Source organism: Eriocheir sinensis, chromosome 39 (assembly GCF_024679095.1).
Source record: "Eriocheir sinensis breed Jianghai 21 chromosome 39, ASM2467909v1, whole genome shotgun sequence".
In the NCBI taxonomy this organism is placed as follows: Eukaryota; Metazoa; Arthropoda; class Malacostraca; order Decapoda; family Varunidae; genus Eriocheir; species Eriocheir sinensis.
Window position 1 is genome coordinate 11,141,848 of NC_066547.1, and position 13,281 is coordinate 11,155,128.

General features: G+C 40.4%; 1 protein-coding gene across 3 annotated transcripts in view; it reads right to left on the bottom strand.

Moving 5' to 3' along the window:
- LOC127008977 (twist-related protein-like) overlaps nucleotides 1–13,281 on the bottom strand; it is a 283,842-nt gene that overhangs the window by 177,270 nt on the left and 93,291 nt on the right. For all 3 annotated transcript variants that reach the window (XR_007761495.1, XM_050881531.1, XM_050881533.1), the window contains one exon: nucleotides 8,202–8,233. The gene's annotated coding sequence lies outside the window, so the exon portion shown is untranslated. The remainder of the gene's footprint in view (nucleotides 1–8,201; nucleotides 8,234–13,281) is intronic.

Consider the following 13,281-nt stretch of genomic DNA (forward strand, 5'->3'; position numbering starts at 1 on the left):
CTCATCCCCTTCTTCCTTCCCTCCTCCTGCAGCCACGCACACACACGCCTTGCCCTCCGCTAAAAAGTATTTGGATAATAAATTGCAAGTAAAATTAGATCAAAGGTACCCTGACGGCAATTACTAACCAAATCACATTCCCCGACCTCGGAAAGTGCCATGGTGGTCGAGAGAGGTCGCCGGTGAAAAGGTTTTTGATGTTGATAATAATGATAATAACAATAACAACAACAACCGTAATAAAAAATAGTAACAACAACATGTCAATACAAAAAAGTTTTCATATATCATTTTTTTTCCACGCAAACTTTTTTTTTTCGGCTCATCGGTTTTAATTTCTCGACTGATCAAACTCGGGCGTCAGTTTCAGTGTTCGAGGATTATACGCGCGTTTTATTGAGGTGTGTGTGTGTGTGTGTGTGTGTGTGTGTGTGTGTGTGTGTGTGTGTGTGTGTGAACCAATTTATTCAGGCAAAAGCATTAAAGAAAAGAAGAAAAAAATAAAAGCAGGTAATGGATGTTTCCAAATTTGAGTCACGTTCGTCAATTCATTAGAAACAATGAGTGAATCCGTTTCTTTTCTTTTTTTTTATTGGCTGAACTGGTATTTCATCAGAGTGTGTGTGTGTGTGTGTGTGTGTGTGTGTGTGTGTGTGTGTGTGTGTGTGTGTGTGTGTGTGTGTGTGTGTGTGTGTGTGTGTGTGTGTGTGTGTGTGTGTGTGTTTTATTATATTTTCTATTCTGTATTTCTTGACTTTTCAGAGTGCTTTTAACGCCCTACCGTTAGTTAGTTATTATTTCATTCACTCATTCATTTATTCATTTTCTTGTGGACTCTTCGGTCTTTCAGCAAAAAAAAACAAAAAAAACGCGATATTTAAACTTCTATTCCACATATATGTATTTTTCTGTTCGGTAGACTAAACCGGCAAATCGGCTTTCACTATATTTTTTGTTCCGTTTCCCGGATCCCGTTTTATCTCCGTTAACGTCACTGAAAGCAACAGAAAACACCTTTACTAAACAATTCCACGTTCTTCTTTTCCGGTAGACTTAAGGTGGCGGAGAGAAACAGCTACTCACATATTACATAAGCTTCTCGCATTACTTATTTGGTTACATCTCTTGGGCACGATAAAGTTCTTCTTGTCTGTCTCTTTAAATTTCTCTTCAGCACATAAATTATGGGAGCTATGTGTGTGTGGGGAGGGGGGTGGAAGGTGGGAGTGTGTGTGTGTGGGTGGGTGTCTGTGTGTGTGGGTGTGTGTCTGTTTGTGTGTGTCTGTGTTTGACTCTTCCTATTTGTCTCTGTTTCTCTGTCTGTCTCCGTCTGTCTATCTGTCTGTCTCTGGTCTGTGTCTCTTTTCGTCTATCTGTGTCTGTCTGTCTGTCTATCTGTATCTTTGTCTATCTCTATCTGTCTGTTTATTTGTCTATCTCTATTTATCTCTGTTTTTTTCTCTATTCTTTTCTCTCTGTCTCTGTCTGTCTCTAGTCTGTATCTCTTTTCGTCCATCTCTGTCTGTTTATCTGTCTATCTATTTCTGTATCTTTGTCTATCTTTATCTGTCTGTTTATTTGACTATCTCTATCTTTTTTTCTCTATTCTTTTATCTCTGTCTGTCTCTGTCTATCTCTGTCTATTCATTCATTTTAGTCTCTCACATAAGGACAATTTTATGAACCAGGATATCGAATTATTCCTCTCGACATGCACATCACAACACACTGAACAACACAACATATGACATTACATCACCGTCACAACAGCTGTCTCCATCCCTTCACCCTCCCCACCATCCCCACCACCAGCATCACCCCGTCCCTCAGCCTCACCCCTTCTTCAGCCCTTCCCTCCTCTTTCATAAGTTTAAATGAAAAGTACTTCCCTTCCAACGCCCTTTCCTCCTTACCATCATGCTCCTTCACTCACTCCCTAAACTCTCTTACGCATATCCAGCAATATAAATTTGTTAATATTCGGGAGGTGACGATATATGCAAAATTTGTTATGTTAGACTAAGTAACGTTAGGTGTGATTAAATTTTGATAGCTTGTGTTAATCCAGGTTTGGTCAGGTTATTACAGGTAGGTTTACGTGGGTTAGTTGAATTTCGATTAAGTTAGATTAGGTTGAATTAGGGAAATTGAGAAAAAAAAAGTTAAGTTAAAAGATTCCTGTTGTTTATGTCGTCAGCACAACCTCTAAAACTTCCCAAAATACTCCTTTTTTCTATAAAGGTTAGGTTAGGTTAGGTTAGGTTAGGTTAGGTTCGACTCGGAAAGGTAAAGCTCGAAGTAGGTGAGGTGAAGGCGTATTAGGTTAGGACAGACAATTACTCCGTTCTTTACTCTATTCCTGCACCGCCTCCAACACCATCACAACTAAAAATAAAACCCAACTCATATTCCTTTCACAACTCTTCATCCCTACTCATCCTTTCTTTCTTAACCGCTCATCCTAGCAAACCTATATATTTCGTTTCCTTCAAGTACGTCATTTTCTTTTTCCTTTTGTATTCTCCAACACACAACCTTCAACATCACTTTTACTCTTCCTTCCTCGCTTAAGACCACACATTCTACCATCAACACGTCGTTCCTTCCCCTTCAAACACACCATTCTCTTGTTCCTTTTATTTTCTCATTCTTTTGCCTTTTACTTTCGCCAACACACAACCTTCAGCATCACTTTTACTCTTCCTTCCTCGCTTAAGACCACCTCATTCTTTTGCTTTTTACTTTCCCCAACACACAACCTTCAACATCACTTTTCCTTCCTCGCTAAAGACCACACATTCTACCATACACACATCGCTCCTTTCCCTTCAAACACACCATTCTCTTGTTCCTTTTATTTTCTCATTCTTTTGCTTTTTACTTTCCCCAATACACAACCTTCAACATACCTTTTACTTCTCCTTACTTATCCGGACATTTTACCGCCCCCACATCTCTCCTCTCCCTTCCAGCACATCCTCCTTAACCCATCAACTAAACACATCATCTCCCCCTCACAACTATAGCCCTGAGAGCCTCCTTCATCCCATCAACTCTCCACAACTTCTCTCATTCCGACTAACAGCATTGCGTCCATCACTGCTCCTCTCACCCACCCTAACGAACCCTGCTCAGCCTTCCCTTGACCCACACTCTTCCCTTCCCCTCCATCTAGGCCTATACAATCCAACTACCAACTCCATTAGGGCCATTTAACTGAATAAAATCCCTAGTACCTCCACCAGCTGTCACTTAGACCTTCTATTCATCAATTTATCTAAACAACCTTCGCCTGTACTTGTAATGTTTCTTTTTATTCTACATTTCTAATATATTTTTCAACTTCAACATTTCGTTTTCTATTCATTTATACTTCCATTCATTATTCATTTATTTATACATTTAGTCAGTCATTCCTTTCTTCCTTCATTTAATCTCTTTTCCTTCACTCATTCCTTCTTTCATTTCTTTCTTCCTACATATAATTTTCTTTCCTTCATTTATTCGCTCATCCCTTTCCTCCTTCATATGATCTACTTTCCTCCCCTTATTCATTCATTTTTCTTCCTTCCCATTATCTATTTCTCTTCCCAAACTAAGTCGTAACACCAACAAAGCCATTTTTCGAGACAACATCGCATTCACACTTCGCTAGGCTCTTCAAATCCCAAATATATTCCTTTTTTTTTTACAGCAAAGGAGTCAGTTCAAGGTCATAAAAAACGAAAACATGAAAAAAAAACCGCTAGTCACTGCTGCTTGCGATGAAACATTTTCCTCAAAACCTACAGATTTCTAAAACAAGCAAACCTGTTCTTCCGTTTTCGGCCTTATTCAGAGGAGAAACAATTCCCTTTAGTTTTCCGGCTTGCTCTCAAACATAAAGCTTTCCTCTGAAATTGAAATAAAAGTAGAGGGGCCCCAGGTAAGGACAAACAAGAACAAAACAAAACAACAAAAACAACTCCAGCCCACGCAGCATCGATTAAACTTTTGACCTTTTCGAGGAATCTCTCACACGAAAAGTTACCTCGATTAAACATAAATAAAATTAATTGAGGTACAAACTCCTAGCGTAAACTATTATTTGGTCTAATTCATTCATATTTCCGTTCATTATTCATTTATTTATACTTTCAGTCAGTCATTCCTTTCTTCCTCCGTTTGATTTCCTTTCCCTCACTCATTCCTTCTCTCATTTCTTTCTTCCTACATATAATTTTCTTGCCTTCCCTTATTCATTCATCCCTTTCCTCCTTCATATCATCTACTCTAGCATTTACCTTTAAGTTTCCTGACCCCAAAAAACAATAGCACTGAAACAATAGGAGCAATAAAAATGACCATCACAATAACCACCGCTACAAGATCCTCAACCACCACGATCACAACATCCCGAACAACAGCAAAGGCCATCATAACAACTTGGCCATCACCACCACCGCCACTAACAACAGAATTTCTCCACCAACGATCTTCACCTAACCTAACCTCACCACTGACATCGCCCCTCTAAAACACTAACAACCATGGAGAGATAAAGAGAAAAACACTTTTGATCTCGACCTCATTTCTTCGGTCAGTGCTAAACAAAACAAAAAGCGCAAGCAGTAAAGGAAAAAGAAGCAAAAAATGACAAACCCAAACCGTTTCTCGCCACTTCAATTCTACATCACCAATTCAACTCTGTACTCCCAACAACGAAACGCAACACGCAACGTTACCATAATATTAGAGTCTCAAACACACACACTCACCAGCTTCCTCTTTGTTCTCCTCCTCCTCCTCCTCCTCCTCCTCCTCCTCCTCCTCCTCCCACTCCTCCGCCTCCTCCTCCCCCTAACATAACCGCTACTCCTAGCCAGACCAAACATCTATTACCCTTTCCAGAGCGTCTTTCTCCCCCTGCCAACAGCGCCTGCCACCCTGCCAACACACTATCAGCAACCTGTTGAAGGCGACCCAGAAATAGCGAAGAGCCGGTGACGTCATGACCTGGGTGACAAAGATACCAAGAAGTGTAAAGAGGAGGCAGTCATGTGTGAAGGAAGAGGCCAAGGAGGAGGAGGAGGAGGCGGAGGAAAGGGGGGTTACTGGGTGTAAGAAAAGGAACGGAAGAAAGCAAGAAAAAAAAAAGAGAATGGTGGAATTTATAAGAACATAAGAAAGTAAGGAGTCTGCAAGAGGCCGCTTGGCCTATACAAGGCAGCTCCTGTACACTCAACCCAACCTTACCTCACCATCCATGGTTTTATCTAACCTCTTCTTGAATGTATCTACGGTATTGGCACCCACAAAATGGCTCCGAAGCCTGTTCCATTCGTCCACCACTCTATTGGTGAGCCAATTCTTGCCTATGTCTTTGTTGAATCTGAATTTGTCTATCTTAAAACCATTGCCACGCGTCCTACCTGGTTATTTAACTATCAAAATCTTATTGACATCCCCTTTATTAAAGCCCTTCATCCATTTATAGACTTCGATCGATCGATCGATCGAGAGAGAGAGAGAGAGAGAGAGAGAGAGAGAGAGAGAGAGAGAGAGAGAGAGAGAGAGAGAGAGAGAGAGAGAGAGAGAGTGTGTGTGTGTGTGTGTAGGAGTAAGGGCGTGAGAATCAGATAGAGAGGGAGAGATAAATGGAGAGAGTGAGAAAAAAAGGAATATCATAGACTCGATCACTTTGACGCGCAAGGAACGGTAAATTCGATTCCCGCGACAGGTGAAGGGCGCAGGTGAGTTAACGAGCTGCCAACAGACTCGCACAACACCTGCCCCCCGAGGTATTGAAGTCAAGGTCAGGCGGAAAATTTATAATCACAATACAAAAAAGGAAAAAATAGGGGCGAATAAAATGTTTGATCCAATTTCTTTTTAAAAATACCTATCATCTACCGAAGAAAAACGAAGAATTGAAAGCATAAAATTTATGATACAGATGAAAAAGAGAAAAAGAATTAGTCTTGTTTGTTTCCCTTGTACTTTAATTTCTGTGTATTTATTTATAATTTCAGTAGCTGCCAATGGAAAAACGAAGATTGATTATAAGGGGATGACACGGAGGGAATAAGAAGAGACGAATCATGAATTCCTAAAAGAAGAAGAATGACAATGGAGAAGGAAGATGGGAAGGAAATAAGAAGACAAATTTTGAGTTAAGAAAAAATGAAAAATTATGTTGGAATAGGATGATACGGAGGAATGAGAAAAGCCACACTAAGAGCTCAGATGATATGTGAAAAGGAAACGATATGGAAGTAAATATTTGGAGCATTACAAATGAAGCAGAAACCAGAAGACAAAAAATGGGCATGTATGAGGGAAGACAAATCACGAGAGAGGGAGGGAGAGGAGAGAGAGAAAAGAAGTCCCTCTAAAGTTCAGGAACGACAATTAGACTTGTGAATACAGTGATTTGTGGAGACTTGTGGAGAGAGAGAGAGAGAGAGAGAGAGAGAGAGAGAGAGAGAGAGAGAGAGAGAGAGAGAGAGAAATCAGACAGACAAGACACACACAGACAGACAGACAGACAAAAAAAATCGATTTGTAGCTGGTGTTGTAAAGCTGTGTGTTGCATTATTGGTGTGTTCCTAACTTCCGTTGTGGCTGTGACTAAAACAAGAAGAACAAGAATAAAACGAAGAAGAAAAAGAAGAAGAAAAGCGTTGAAAATATGCAAATCATTTACGTTTTATCACAAATCAGACAAGTCGAGGAAATGCCTAATAGCGTGTGATTGGTTGATTGAATACCAGTTTAGTGTCAGTGTATTGCTTATAAAAAAAGTGTTGGTTGGCGGCGCGGGGGTCTCGTAAAAGTGGAAGGGAAGTCATTTGCGACAATTCGAGTATCTGATGACTGCATGGATGTACGCTTGATGCATGTATACACTGCGGGTTGCATAATTAGGCTTGAGGAAAGTACATTAGCATAAGCAGTGCAGTGAAGATGATGGACGGATTACTGGAGGGATGCCGATCGAAACAGGTGCAGAGAGACACAGGCAGAAAAATAGACGGTTGATATATAGATAGATAGATTGTTACATGTATAGATACAGATTTCCATATAGGTAGAATAAGTAATATAGTTATACGATTCGAACAATTTGATAGATACACCAATAGGGGACACTCAGACAAGTAGACAGACAGACAGACAGACAGAATAATATATGGGTAGATAAAAAGATGGAAAAACATGTATACAGTGTGATATAGAAGGACTAATGCATATATGAGCTAAATTTATATATAGTAAAATTGATATATTGTCTTTAAGCACGTGCAGTAGAGGGGTACAGACAGACAGACGCGCATGTAAAGGTAGAGAGTGGGGAGACAGACGGATAAACAGACAGGGACAAAAACAAGAGAGGAAAATATCTGGGCCATTAAATTCCTCTTCGCTTCTTCACGATCACTTAACGAATAAACGAATTGAGTTTAATGGTGATAGGGCTCTCTCTCTCTCTCTCTCTCTCTCTCTCTCTCTCTCTCTCTCTCTCTCTCTCTCTCTCTCTCTCTCTCTCTCTCTCTCTCTCTCTCTCTCTCTCTCTCTCTCTCTCTCTCTCTCTCTCTCTCTCTCTCTCTCTCTCAGCCTGTCTGCCTGGCCGTCCGTCTTTTTGTCTGTCTGTCTGTAACTGTCACTATAACATTTTTCTTAATTCTTGTGACATCACTAATGAGATGATTATCTATTTAAAGGAAGATCTTAATGAGGAGAAGAGGAAAGCAGGAGGAGGAGGAGGAAGAGTGGAGGACGAGGACGAGGAGGAGGAGGAGGAGGAGGAAGAGTGGAGGAGGAGGAGGAGGAGGAGTGCTTCTTCATTTAGTAGAAAGACGTGAAAAAATAATTATCTCTTTTCTTCCTTAACTTTTTATGCAGTTTCTCTTATCATCCACATTTTATTTTCATAATTTTCATCTCTCTCTCTCTCTCTCTCTCTCTCTCTCTCTCTCTCTCTCTCTCTCTCGTATTTCCTGTGGCTTTTAAATAAACACGAAACTGTAAATTACTTTGGCACTTACGCAAACAAGCCCACAACTTACATTTTTCTTACAAAGGAGAATCCTGTTATATACACTTGCCCACTTACGACCTCGCTCTCTCCCTTACACCCACTCTTCCTCCCTCCCTCCCTCACTCACCTATTCACTCTCACTCACTCACTTTCGCTCTCAATAACGGTAAAGGCAACTCACCTGCTTCTCGTAATTGGAGACAAGGTGAATATCTGCAAGGAAAAAAAGAAAGGAAAATCGTGTTAGTTTTACATTAATTTCGTCTAACTCTAATGGAAGGAAAACACACGAAGATAAAACACACGAGGCAGAAGATTATATTTATGATGATTTTTATTCCTTTGTTTTGATCTAGTGTTTTTGCTGTTATTGTTTTTGAGGACATAAATAAATACATATACTATTCCAGAGGTTCACACAATAAAATATGAAAAACTCAGTATCTAAGTAATTTAATCTTGTATTGTTACACCTCTTTTTTTTCTTCTTCAGTTCTAATTAACACTACCAATTCCTCCTCCCCCTCCTCCCCCTCCTTCTCTTCCTCCTCCTCCTCCTCCTTCTTCCTGCATCCTTCCTCTCATCACCTCGTAGTGTTCCATCTTTCCTTTCTGTCTCCTCTTTCATACTTTTTCTTTTCTCATTTTTTTGCTTCCACCGCTCTTTTCTCCTTCCCTTCTTCCCCATTTCCTCTTCCTTCTTATCCGTCCGCGCTTCTCCCCCTCCTCCTACTCCTCCTCCTCCAAACGTAATTAAACAAGCTTTACAAAGACCTGAAGGCTTGTCCTCAGTGCTGTCACCTCTTATTTCCTTCTTTCACTTCTCCTTCACTTCACTCACGTTCTTTCTTCTATATGCATAATTTTCATCTCCCTCGATTTATATATTGTTTTCCTTGCATCTTCCTCGGTTATTCTTTTATCTCTTGACCTTTCCTTTCTTTTCCGTATTTCATCTTCTCCTTTTGCATCGCAGATTGGCTGTTTATGTCTTTCTCCTTTGACCATTCTTACATGTTTTTCCTTACGGCTCTCTTTGTGGTCAGTCTTGTTTCTGCTCTATATCTTTCTTCTTTTATGTCTCCTTTTCTCCTTCTCTCGCCCTGGTCGTCCATTTGTCATTTCTTCATTACATCTTTCCGTCTCATTTTTTTTATCTTTCTTCCTAATATTTTTTTTAAAGAACTCCCGCACTTTCTCATGTTTTCCCTCCCTTTCCAATCTTCCATTCCAACATCTTTCGTCTCTCTCGTCTCTCTCTCTCTCTCTCTCTCTCTCTCTCTCTCTCTGTCTTTCGCTTCCCAATTAGACAACTCACTTTTAGGTTATTAGTCGGACTCTCATTTGATGCCATTCTCCTCCTCTCTTCCTTGAATTCCCCAGGTGCAAACTGGGTATTGGGGACATTCTTGGCGATCTCTACCTTTATTTCTTTCCTATTCTACGTGGGTGAGGTTGTTGTTGTATTGGTGGTGGTGATGATGACGATGCTGGTGGTGGTGGTAGTAGTGGTGGTAGTAGTAGTAGTAGTAGTAGTACGATATTTTTAACTGTTTATATTTTTTCCTTCTGATTTTCGGAGAGAGAGACACACACACACACACGAGGAAAAATATATATATATATATATATATATATATATATATATATATATATATATATATATATATATATATATATATATATATATATATATATATATATATACCCACCAATCTACTTCTTAATAACTCAATTTTCTCCCTTTTTCCGTGCGTTAGGAAAAAGTTGCGGCGTCTCAAGTTACGTCAATAAAAAGAGTAAAGGCCGGGCGTGCAGGGCTCCGTGTTCCCCGCCGCACCAAAGGGGAGAAATGCTGCGGCCGGGAAAGGGAAAGGAATAGTCGCCTCACAAACACTTTACAACTTGATCACGCGGGTGGCACTACTTTATTTTCATCTGGCTTCCCTGACAACAATTATAGGTGCTGATTACAGGAAGCATGTCGAAGGTGGATTTCAAGATTTTAGATTTTTTAGGAAAATGTTTTAATCATACGTGACGGCCAAATCCTGACGTCTGCAAGTTTGAATACGGTATAATTTATAGTTCGCAAAGCATATGGAAATAGAACTTTGTCGAATCTTCGATGTGAATAAGCGGGTGGCTTCTGTAACATTTGAATTTAATAGAGTTACAAACTCAGTAACTGAGCTCAAGTATACCATATCTACAATATTTATGCCATTTTTTTTAGTACATTCGATGTTTACATTAAGAACTGTAAACCCGATAGCACACACACACACACACACACACACCTGCTGGCGGTTACGAGTCCAGTGCGTGATCAGGCCGTGGTGAATCACACACACACACACACACACACACACACACACACACACCTGCTGGCGGTTACGAGTCCAATGCGTGATCAGGCCGTGGTGAATCACACACACACACACACACACACACACACACACACACACACACACCTGCTGGCGGTTACGAGTCCAATGCGTGATCAGGCCGTGGTGAATCACACACACACACACACACACACCTGCTGGCGGTTACGAGTCCAATGCGTGATCAGGCCGTGGTGAATCACACACACACACACACACACACACACACACACACACACACGTTCCGGAAAAATGTTTCGAAGCATAACGAAGTTGGAGGTAAGAGTGAGGGCGACCAGTGTCCAATTTGTTGCTCAGAGAAAAATATATATATTGAGAAAACATAAGAGCCCCCTGAAATCGAGTAATGGTTTACGCTCACTTCCCATTTTCTTTTTGGATCAAAGAAAGAGCCGCTTCGCGAAGTGGACTATATAAAAAAAAAAAATGTATAGAGGAAATGGAATGGGAATCGATAACGTGAGAAGTGAAATGAAAAGAGAAAGTGGATGCAAATAAAACGGTGTATACGGAGAGAGAGAGAGAGAGAGAGAGAGAGAGAGAGAGAGAGAGAGAGAGAGAGAGAGAGAGAGAGAGTTATAAAAGGCAGTAGAAATAAGGAAAGACAACTGGGAAGGAAAAGGAGGAGCATAATATAAATACGAAAAAGTACAAAATAAATTAAAAACGAAAAAAGTCAATATCGGAGGCCTTATGTGGAAACAATAGAACAAGAAGAAAACGAGAAGGCGGACGCGAGGCAAAATGAAACGGAAGGAAATGAAGAAACAAACGGAGCGTGAAGCGGGAAGAAAAATATAATAAGAAAATCCAGAAGAAAATGAGAAACTGAGCAAGAAAAGTCGAAAAAGAATGAACGATAGAAGGTGGACAAGGTGGGTGCGGAGGAGGAAGAGGAGGAGGAAGAGGAGGAGGAGAAAGAAGCGAAGAAGAGGAGGAGGAGGAGGAGAAATAAGAGGAGGAGGAAGAGGAGAAAGAAAAGGAGGAGGAAGAGGAGAACGAGGAGAAGGAAACTAGGGATGAGAATGAGTAAAATATGAAAGAGAAAGAGAAAGGAGGAAGAAGAGAAAGAGAACGAGAAGGAAACTAAAAATAAGAATAAGTAAAATATGGAGAAGGAGACGAGAAAAAAGAACTAGCAAGGAGACTGAAAAAAGAATGAGGTACAAGAAAGGAGAAATAAAAAACAAGACTGACAGGAGGAGAGGGATAAAAGAGAACTTGGAAAAAAAGGAGAAAGAAGACGAGTACAAGGAAACAGAAGAGCTGAGAGGCAGAAAGAGAAAACATTGATATTTAAAAAAAGGAAAAGGACAGGAGAGGAAAGGAAAGGGAAGGTTATATAAAAGAAGGGGAAGTAGTAGTAGTAGTAGTAGTAGTAGTAGTAGTAGTAGTAGTAGTAGTAGTAGAAGTGTCTCCCTCTCCCTGTCCCCCCCCCCCCCCTCTCTCTCTCTCTCTCTCTCTCACCCCTCCCCCAGCACAACAAAATATATATATTCCCCAGAGTCGCACGCGGTCGCCACTCTGACAATTTCTTAGCCGAGAAAAACACGAACGTAAAAATAGCGAACGTTTTTCTTTTTTACTTTATTCTGCTTCGCGTTGTGTCTGCATTTACATTTTTTTTTCTCCAATCGTATAGCTTTCTCTTATTTTGCTTCCGTTATTATTCTAGTTTTTTTTTATTTGTTTGTGTGTAAATGAATTTCTCTTTGTCGATGTTGATTATTCGTGTTAATTTTTGTTTGTATGTTTGTTTTTGTTTTGGTGTTTCCGGTTACTTGTGTTTCATTTGTTGTTCAGAAATGGCTTGTGATTTAATGACTATTCAGATTTTTGGGGATGTACTCTTTTAAATTGAAATAAAAGTAAATAATAGACGAAAAAATCTCTCTCTCTCTCTCTCTCTCTCTCTCTCTCTCTCTCTCTCTCTCTCTCTCTCTCTCTCTCTCTCTCTCTCTCTCTCTCTCTCTCTCTCTCTACCTGGATGAGACACTTTCCCCGCTTGTAATTGCCGATAAAAGGTAATTGGCAGCTTTACCTGTAAGCTGATCAGACGAAAACCTTATTTTGACTTTTACCAAACACAGTAAATGCGCATTACTTCCCTCCCTCTCTCTTTAGTTCTTTCTTCAGTCCGCCAATTATAGCGAGGAGAACGAACAAAATAAGTGAGCTAAAAGTAGATTTCCGAAGAACCAAAGAGAGATAGGGAGAGAAGAGAGTGAGACAAAAAGAATGAAGGAGACAAAGATGGAAAACCTAAAAAGATCGAAAATGGAAAGAAAAGGAAAACAAAAAACAATAAATAAAATAAAAGGGAAAAATCATGAGGTTCAACCAATCAATGAGAACCAAAGAAAGGTGGGAAGAGAAGAGAATGAGACAAAAAGAAGAAGTGAAGGAGACAAAGCTGGAAAAACCTACAAAGAACTAAAAAGAAGGAAAGAAAGTCCAAAACAAAACACACGTAATAAAAGAAAAGGGAAAAATAATGAAGTTTAAAACTGAAAAAAAAAAAGACAAAGGGAATACGAGAGAGATAACAGAGGAAATATCAGCTAGGCGGTAGGCGGTGGCTGAACAGATAGCAAGACGGCCCCGCGTTCAGGAGGACCCGAGTTCAATCCCCGACCGGTGCCACCAAGCTGGGATTTTTCAGCCGCCGCCGAGAAGCTTAAAACTGCCCACATTCTGTCCAGAAGACCACCTATCAACCCGGACTCTAGATTCTAGGATTAAAGATGAGCTCCGGGAGGGCAGCATGAGCCGATGCAAGATGGCGCCACTATAAACACACGCCTGCGCCAGAACGGGCTGGGCCGACCATCAGGACCCACCGGGAAGAAGCCT